The following is a 9,496-nucleotide window of genomic DNA, read 5'->3' on the forward strand; positions in this document are numbered from 1 at the left end:
GGCAATGATAGTTTACAGAGTTGCTTAAGGAATTAAACATTCAATATGTGTAAAACCCATTAAGCAGTCAGTGACACATAAGAAATTCTTAATATGCGAACTGAAGATTTGTTTCCAAAATACTATTCATAAAGACACCCAAGGGGACAACACAATTTAACACTAAGAACTGAAATACCTGGTAACAAGAAGATAAAATGTCTAGCCACACAACACTGAAATAAAACATATAACTAAGAAAGTCTTTTATTTTTTCTTTTTCTCAAAGTATAAATTATAAGACTTTCTAGGGAATACATTTTTTATAATAAGTCTCTCATGATTTGGGTAAAAAGAAAATAGATGATTATTTTTTAAGTTTAAATCTATTGAATTTAATTATATGTCTAGATTTTTTAAATATAGCAAGTATCTGGACCATTTTCTAAGAATAAACAAAGAGGAAAAAAAAAGACCTTTAAAATAGTGATGAAATAGCATTGTCCCTCAACCACAGATGTAGGGACTCCAGATGCACCCAGTGCACGCTACCTCTGCGTTCATCACATTTATGCCTCTGGCACCCAGGTCTTCCTCTTCCTCTTTATGATAACTCTCTCAGTATGACATTTTGTCCTGCATCTTCTTTTTCCAGGTGTTAGACCTGATCCATCACTCAACCTGCTCTGAAATTAACCACAACTGGACCAATGGCCCTCAACCTATAGCTCTGCTGCACTCTGTCGCACAGAACATAGGAATTGTTGACTTGTCCCCTCAAATTCCTAAGTTTCTTCTACCTCCTCTTTCAAGGCTGTGGCATGTGTGTCTGGGAGCAAGGGTAAAATGAAGGTGCACACTGCGGGGTGCATCCTCCTGAGCTTCACTCAGAGTCTCCGTTCTGCATATCACACTGCCCTTTAACTTGGGGCAGACTGTCCTCTCTCAGAGTAGTTTTGTTCCAGGTGGCTTCCTCAGTCACCTTTCAAAATTGACCCCTTTAGGTCTTTCCAATGCAGTCCTCCAAATGAATATGTTTGAATCCTAAGGAGACAGGGTTCACAAATTAAGGTTTTTACTCCATAGAAAAAGGGAAATGTTCCTTAAATTTGGCACAGGATGTCCAGTGTGTTCCCACCCACCCTGCTCTCTAGTGCAACGGCACAGCTTCCTGAAGAGCCCTCGTGGCCTGACCTGCTAGGCCTTTTCGGTTTTCACTTGCTTGACCTCAGCGTTATATAATCAGGACTGTTTTCTGGAAACTCATTTTTCTTAGCTTTGCCAAGACCGTTCTCTCCTGGTTTTCTTTCTACTTTACTTCTCAAAGAAAATGTTTTCATGTTTATATTTCTAGCCCTGATCATTTTTATAGCAGGGAAAATATACATTACCTTCTTTCCTTCTTTCCCCTTCTTTTCTTTTTTCTTCCTTCCTTTCCTTCTTTCTTTACTATATTTCATTACCATATTTCTAATTGGCTATTTTAAATGTAAGCTTGGATGGTCTCAAAAGCAGCCATAATTGGAGATTTCAAGTTGACATTTTCAAAACCCGTTCCCTTCCTCTGTTCACACAGTTCTGCATTACTGTCTCTATTAAGACAATTTTCACCCACTTCCCTATATAAAAACCCCAGACTTCAACTTTGCTTTCTCTCACTGTCAACATCAAATTTTCAACATTACTTATTAAACTAGGTTGAATATTCTTCCAAAGTGCCTCTGAAATACAGTCCTTGTTGGTAATGCCATGTTCTAGCTCTAGTTCAAGTCACTTATCATGCATTAAATAATCAGCAGTAATAATTAATGTCCAGCATCTTCCCATTCATAGTAAACCCTTTATCTCAAAGACCACATCAATTTGTGTCACACTAGTGGTTAAAACTTGTTTCCACTGCATGTGGCTATTTACAATCTATTTCCACCAATCTTTCCACCATCATCCTATCAATCAAGTTTCTTACATTCTAGCCAAAGAGTCCATCCATCACTTCCTGAACGTGCCATTCATTTTTATACGTCCTTCCTTTGCTTCAGTAGAGAAGGGAGGCAATTTCTGGAAAAGAAAAATGTAAAATTCCAGAAAAGGGCATGGAGGTAGGCTATTTCTGGTCAGTCAATCAAATAAGTGACAAATTCACCAAATTACAACAAGATAGAATATCTTAAAAGTTAGCTAATCAACAGCTAAATAAGCAAAGAGTTACAATATAACAAAATTTTCTAAATGACACTCATTCACTGAAGGACTAGAACTACTAATTGTCCCAAGACAAAATTGTTCGAAAAAAAGAAAAATCAGCAAACTACAGCCCTCTCCTGGAGAGTCATGATATATATTTTTATTCTAAGGATTTCAGAGTAATTATTCTTTATAAACATCAGGAAATTGTTCACATTCTGAACTTATTCCTTTTTAATGACTTGAACTTGATTTTTTAGCTAGCAATAAGGCCTTTATGACTATTTCTGCCTCAGGTGCTTTTAAACTCTTTAAACCTCTGGGTATTTCCTAAACTCAGGATGGGAGAGAGTCTTGGGCTCATTGGACAATTTCCAGAGGGTCCAGGGCAAGCTGGGGAACAGGCTGCAATCTCATCTGTAATCAACACTTTGTCAGACTCAAGCAAATCCTACCTTGTTTAAAGTTCCGAATACTTTATCCTCATTACATTTCTGAGGCAACTAGGATTTTGCAGAAATTTGATACAATTTCTCCAAAGAACGCCAAGCTAGTTTTCAGGCTTAAGGGCTGAAAATGTATCTAGGTGGATTTGTTTGTAAGAAAGCTACATGTATTTGTTAGACCACAAAGATTTTACTGGCCAAACTTTGGAATTTAATTAAATATTCATTATATTGATTTATTCTAAGAAATAAATTCATGATAAAAACTACTATAGAACAACTCAGGAGCACTAGAATCATCTACTACATTCAAAACGTTTTGTTAAACTCCCAGTTCATGCTCCCTATAAAGTTTATTTCTTAAGAATTTGGTGTTTGTACCTAAAATGTGATTATGAGTCATCAAGCGTAGTGAAAGATCTTAGTGAACCCAAGAACACACCTTGCCAGGTGTTTTCTAATGTGTCATTCATAAAAAGGAGCCATGGGGCTATCCCACAGTGCAATTGTGTAACGATGAGAAATTTAAAGGGAAATATTTGAAGATTAAAGATTGGAAAATCCCTTATCTTTCCTTTGTGATGAAAAAAATCCCACATAGCTAAACAGATAAATAAAAGATATATCCAAACAGAAGTCACAAATAAATCATCAGTATACGTTTAAGTCATGCCTGTGTAGATACTGTCAGAGAAAGGAAGCTGTGAGGTGGTAACCGGAAACTATTTCTAAACATGAATATACTAACAATTGATTAAAAAAGAAGTGTTTTGTTGTAATCTTCACATGTGACTCTAGTATAAAAACAGAATAAATACTAAAAAAATAATTTTCAAAATAAATATCAGGACTTCTATGGAATCCTGTAACTTCTTACCTAATGTAATAATAATAATTATAATATTTAGGTTTAGGTTTAATCTCCCTGCTATTTGTTTTATGTAAATTTAATTCAAATTATATTCTTTTTGAAACTGAAAATATTTTGATTATACTTCAGAAATTACTTAAATTTCATCTGCATTTTATATTCAAAATTTATACTCAAAGTCTTTATAAGCAGGCACAGTGACATATGATCCTAAGCTCAGCAGTTTGAAGCAGGAGAGTCACAAGTTAAAGGCCAGTATCAGAAACTTAGTGAGACGCTGACTCAAACTAAATAAAGAAAAGGACTGGAGATTGAAGCTCAGTGGTAAAGCACTCCTGAGTTCCATCCCCAGTACCAAAAAATAGATGATAGATAGATAGATAGATAGATAGATAGATAGATAGATAGATATTGACGGTAGGAGGAAGGAGGATGGATAGGAAAGCAACTTCCCTTTATTTATATATTCAACAAATACTTATTGAGTTTCCACCTCCACTCCACTGGCACTATGCAAATAATGGTGAACAGGGGGACATGGTTCTTTTTCTTATGGAACTCATTCTTATGAACTCAAGAATCCAGGGTAATTGCAGCATCAGTGGGAAGAAGAGAAGGTCTGAAATGTACTTGATGAGGAAGGCAGAGCCTAGATTATTACAAACAGCCTCCCTTTTATTGTAAATACATGATAAAATTTTGAACTTCCTGGTTGGACTCAGAGATTAATAACATAAAATTGTATTTTGAGATATCAGCTAATACTTATAAAGTTTATGGATTATTTTGTGGAAGTTTTTCCCATAATAATATCTAACATTGTTCTTCCATGCTCTATCATATCCCTGAAGATTTGAGAATAGCTTAGTTATGAGGCCAGGTACAGTGGTGCCTACCTATAATTCCAGATACTTGAGAGGCTGAGGAAAGAGGATCTCAAGTTCATGGCCAGCCTTCACAACATAACAAGACCCTGTGTCAAAATTAAAAGGATGAAGTTCAGTGTCAGAGTACCCTTGGATTCAATACCCAGGATCAAAACTCAAAAACACTGTTATTTATAGCATTTAAAAAAAAAATTGTACCACTATACTGAAGGCAAAGATCCAAATCTTGGCAAGAAGAAATATAGGAATTCTTGGTAGCAGAACACATTTCTCTCAGTTATGTTACTAAGCATTGCAGTGACTAATAACTCAGTGTTGTGATGACAACAAAAATACTAATGGCCCAAATATCAGTATGTATTTTATTTGTATATATCAGGAAAGTATTGTTTTCTCTTCATCTCCAATGCAGCTTTAGAGGTTATATGGAATGTGAAGTGAGTTGGACATTATACACTCATTGATTCTAAATTCAAAATATAATTTCTAACATCAAAAGAATTGCTTTATTTCTGCTTGCCAAAGGATAGGTCTTGTGTATCCTAATGTAATGAAATAATATTTTAATATAAAAACCTGCCATAAGTAAAAATATTTATCTTAAGGCAAAAACTAATACTTAAACACTTTTATTAGACATAACTGGCTATTAACTAGGCATAGTGGTGCATGCCTGTAATCCCAGAGACTCAAGAGGCTGTGGCAGAAGCCAGCCTCCACAACTTAGTGAGGTCTTAAGTAACTTATCGAGATCCTGTCTCAAATTTTTTAAAAAAAAATTCAGAAGGGCTGGGGACGTACTCCAAGGTTAGGTGTCCCTGGATTTAATCCTTGGTACCAAAAAAATAAAATAAAGTAAAAAATAAATGAGAGAGAAAGAGAGGGAAAGGGAGAAAGAGACCTGGCTTTAGTCTGCAGGCCAAGTGCTATTTAACAATTCAACAAATATTTATCATCTGCCATGTGCCAAAAAAAATGTGATCTCTGCCCTGATGGAGCCTTTGCTCTAATGGAGAGCAGATGTCAGTTGTGTATGTAATCACACAAAGAAAGTATCTTAGAAATGACCCACCATATTATAAAAGAGCCTATCAGGGGACCTATCTTGGTTCAGGAAGTGTCAGGAAAGTTTTCCCCAAGTGACACCTGAGCTGAGGTCTCAGAGGGAAATAAGAGTTAACTAGGTACAGAAGAAACTTCCAGATACAAGGACCAATAAATGAAAGACTCATGACTTAAATAATTACTGATGTGAGTACTGGGAAGCTCCCACTGCTACGTAAGCTTTCACAGAAGACCAGCTTATTAGTCACATTTCATGCAATTCACATCAAGTGGCAATGTCCTTTACTAGACAACCTCACTGATGCCAAACAGTGATATCTAAATATTAAAAGTAAATACAAGACAGCATATTTTTCTTATGTTTTTTATTTAAAGCTTTTTAACCAGAGCTTCATTTGAAAGACTAAAGAACCATGATTTGTATGGTTTACATGCCATCAGAGCATAAAACAATAGTTTGGGGGAGTGGAGTACTACAAACATGAAATCACCAGATTTCCAGATGCTTTTTAGTTATAAAGACAGGTAGTCTATTTTGTATTTTATTTAGAGACAGGATCTCACTGAGTTGCTTAGCACTTCATCATTGCTGAGGCTGGCTTGTGATCCTCCTGTCTTAGCCTCCAGAGCTGCTGTGCCACTGCACCCTGCCTCAGCCCTTTCTTAATTTCAAGACAGGATCTCACTAAGTTGCCCAGATTGGCTTTGAACTTGTGATCCTCTTGCCTTAGTACAAGTAGTTAGGATTACAGCTATGTACCACCATGCCCAAAGAAAATGAGCTTAAACTAAAATTTGACATTTGGGAAGGCAGAAGAGAGAAAGGAGATGTCAGGTCCCCAATGATATGACTGAGCTGCTAAAAGTAACCAACACCAAGGCTCACTTTACCTCAGGACTCTCAAGTTGTGTGCTCCTTCAGTGACACATTTTTCTGCAACTTGTGACTAAAAGCAGCCAGTACACCACGCTGAATCATCCCAATGATCTCTACTGAGGCCTTCCTTAATCTCTCAAAGTCGAATAGTTTCTCCTTTGTGATCCTAAATTCCTTCTATCTGTCAAAGCCCATACTACAATGGCTTTAAATTTCAGTCTGCTTCCCCAAGAGACTGAACACCGTAAGCAAAGGAGCTCATGTTATTTGCTGCTATGAGTGTAAGACTAAATGTGTGGGACTGCGGTTGTGGCTCAGTGGTAGAGCACTTGCCAAGCACAGGTGAGGCCTGGGTTTGCTTCTCAACACCACATTAAAAAAAATTTAAAAAAAAAAAGGTAAATGAATAAATAAAGGTCAAATTCATTAAAAAAAAAAAAAAAGGACCAAATGTGTTCAAAAACAACCCATCCTTTCTCCATGAAATCACATGTATTTAACAAAGGGTTTCTAAACCTCCACACTAATGATATTTTGGGCCAGATGATTCTTTGTTATGGAGTATTCTGTGCAATGCATGTTTAACAGCCTGCTCAGCCTCTACCCAGTAGGTACCAGTAACACCATCTCCCCCTATTGTGATGATCAAAAATATCTTTAGGAATTGACAAATAACCCCTAGGAAGAACTATAATCTCCAGTTGAGGACAATTTACTGACCTAACATTAATAACCAAGAGTTTAGAGTTTATTACAAATATCTTCTTGAGCTTTTAAGTCACTGGCACTTTATAGACTTCTTATAAGAACATATTATATCCAACCCTGAATGTGAACAGAAAGAGCTATAGACCCCACAAAGGGCAAATTATATCAGTTTTGTGTGAAACTATTGGTTTGGTATGTAATAAAGGAGCACTGGAGAAAACTATACCTTTAATGGATCCAGGATGAAATCTCACACACCAAACCTGCTTTGCTCACAAGCCAATCCCTCTCCAGTAACTTCCCATCCAGAAGAGACAAGTCACTTTCATCACTGGAAAAGACAGAAAGGAGGAGAAATGTCTTATCTAGCAGGAATAGTGCAGTAGGTGCCTATAACAGAAAAACTTGGCACCAAACTTTTATTACCTCCTCATTTCTTCCCAAATCCCAATCTAATGCCTAGATGATTTCTCCTCACTTAAAATGAGGTCTTCAAGCTGTTACTAATTATAAACTCCTTCCCAGGAAGGTGTTTTCACTCCGAGTGAACATGCAGGTACTTGAGCCCACACAACCTCCTTGGCCTCAGGGCAAGTTCTCTGCCTGACATGCTTCTCTAATGGGCAGGATGATGACAAACGGAAGCTGCAGAACTGAGCGAACCATCCAAATATCTTGTTTGGATGATGAAGTTTTCTGTAATATGTAAAGAATTCAGGAAAATAGTGCAAAATGAATGCACCTCACTGTGATCTGACATACTAGTCCATAAGCATTTTTAGTTTCATACCATATTTGTACTTACACCAAATCGCTACTTGAATATGTGATTTTGATAAATGTGAAAAACACCAATTATACTCATTTTGATTTTCCTTTTCCCCTCTTATGTAAAAGCTAACACAATGTTTGTCTTTGAATCCAGATTATAGTTTTAAATATTAATTTTCATATTTTTTTTTCCTTTTTGTCTTCTTGGTTTTGTTTGTTTGCGGTACTGGGGATTGAAACCAGGGCCCTGAAGCATGCTAGGCAAGTGCTCTACCACTGAGCTACATCCCCAGTCTTTTTTTTTTTTTTTTTTTTTTTAATACCAGGGATTGAACCCAGGGGCTCTTAACTTCTGAGCCACATCCCCAACCCTTTTCATTTTTTTTTTTTTTAAATTTTGAGACAGGGTCTTGATAAGTTGCTTAAGGCCTCACTAAATTGCTGAGGCTGGCTTTGAACTTGAGATTCTCCTGCCTCAGCCTCTGGAGTCGCTGGGATTATAAGCGTGCATCACCATGTCCAGATTTGTCTTTTATTTTGAGATAGTGTTTCACTAAATTGCTCAGGCTGGCCTTGAACTTGTGATCCTCATATATCAGCTTCCCAAGCAGCTGGGATTACAGGCGTGTGTCACTTAGCCTGGCCTCATATGTATGTTTATTAAATGTTTACAAGGTATAGTGGTGCATAGTTTGTAATCCCAGCTACTCAGGATGCTGAGACAGGAAGCCAGGCTGGGAAACTTAGTGAGACCATGTCTCAAAAAGAAAAAGGGCTGGAGATGTAGCTCAGTGGTAGAGCAAAACTGGGTTTAATCGTTGTTTTAGTAAGCTTGATTGCTGCTGTGACCAAAAGATCTGACAAGAACAACAATTAGAAGAGGAAAAAATTATTTGGGGGCTAGCAGATTTAAGTAAAGTGGTTCCCTGAGTCCATACAGACTGCCAATTCCATTCCTCAGGGCACCAGATGAGGCAGAACATCTTGGTGGAAGAGTGTGACTGAGGGAAACTGCTCATGTGATGATTAGAAAGCAGAGAAAGAGACTAGGCTATAGAGATTAAAATATATAACCCAAAGGCTTGCCCTCAAGGACCATCCTCCTCCAGCCACACCATATCTGCCTTCAATTACCACTTAGTTAATCCCTATCAGGGGACTAATTTACTGATTGGGTGAAGGCTCTTCTAACCTGATTATTTTACCTCTAAACCTTCTTGCATTGTCTCACACATGAGCTTTTGGGGGACACCTCACAACTAAACCATAACAATCATTAATACCACAAAAAAAGTTCTCAAATAAAAGTCTTGATTCCAAACATAAAGAAATTAGTGAGATTCATACTATTATAATGTAATAATTATAATAATTAAGATCATTAATATGATCAGGAATGTTAACGATTATGGTTTATTTCCTAAGGTACTCTAGGAAATAATATAATCTGGGGGTATTGATCAATCTAGCCATGAATGGAATTTCCCTATTTCCTCTATAGAAAAGAGATTTATTTAATTTAAAAAAAATAAAGTTTTAAACATAAAAAAATTCTCTTGAACCTGTAATGAAAGACCATGATAGGTATTTTTATGATTTTGCTATGTAGAAGGCAATATTCTTCAGATTACCTAGGGGATTACTGTGATAGAAAAAAAAAAACAACCCTACTATATTCTAAACACAACCCAAACACGTTTGTGACCAG

The sequence above is a fragment of the Urocitellus parryii genome, chromosome 9 (assembly GCF_045843805.1).
Source record: "Urocitellus parryii isolate mUroPar1 chromosome 9, mUroPar1.hap1, whole genome shotgun sequence".
NCBI lineage: Eukaryota > Metazoa > Chordata > Mammalia > Rodentia > Sciuridae > Urocitellus > Urocitellus parryii.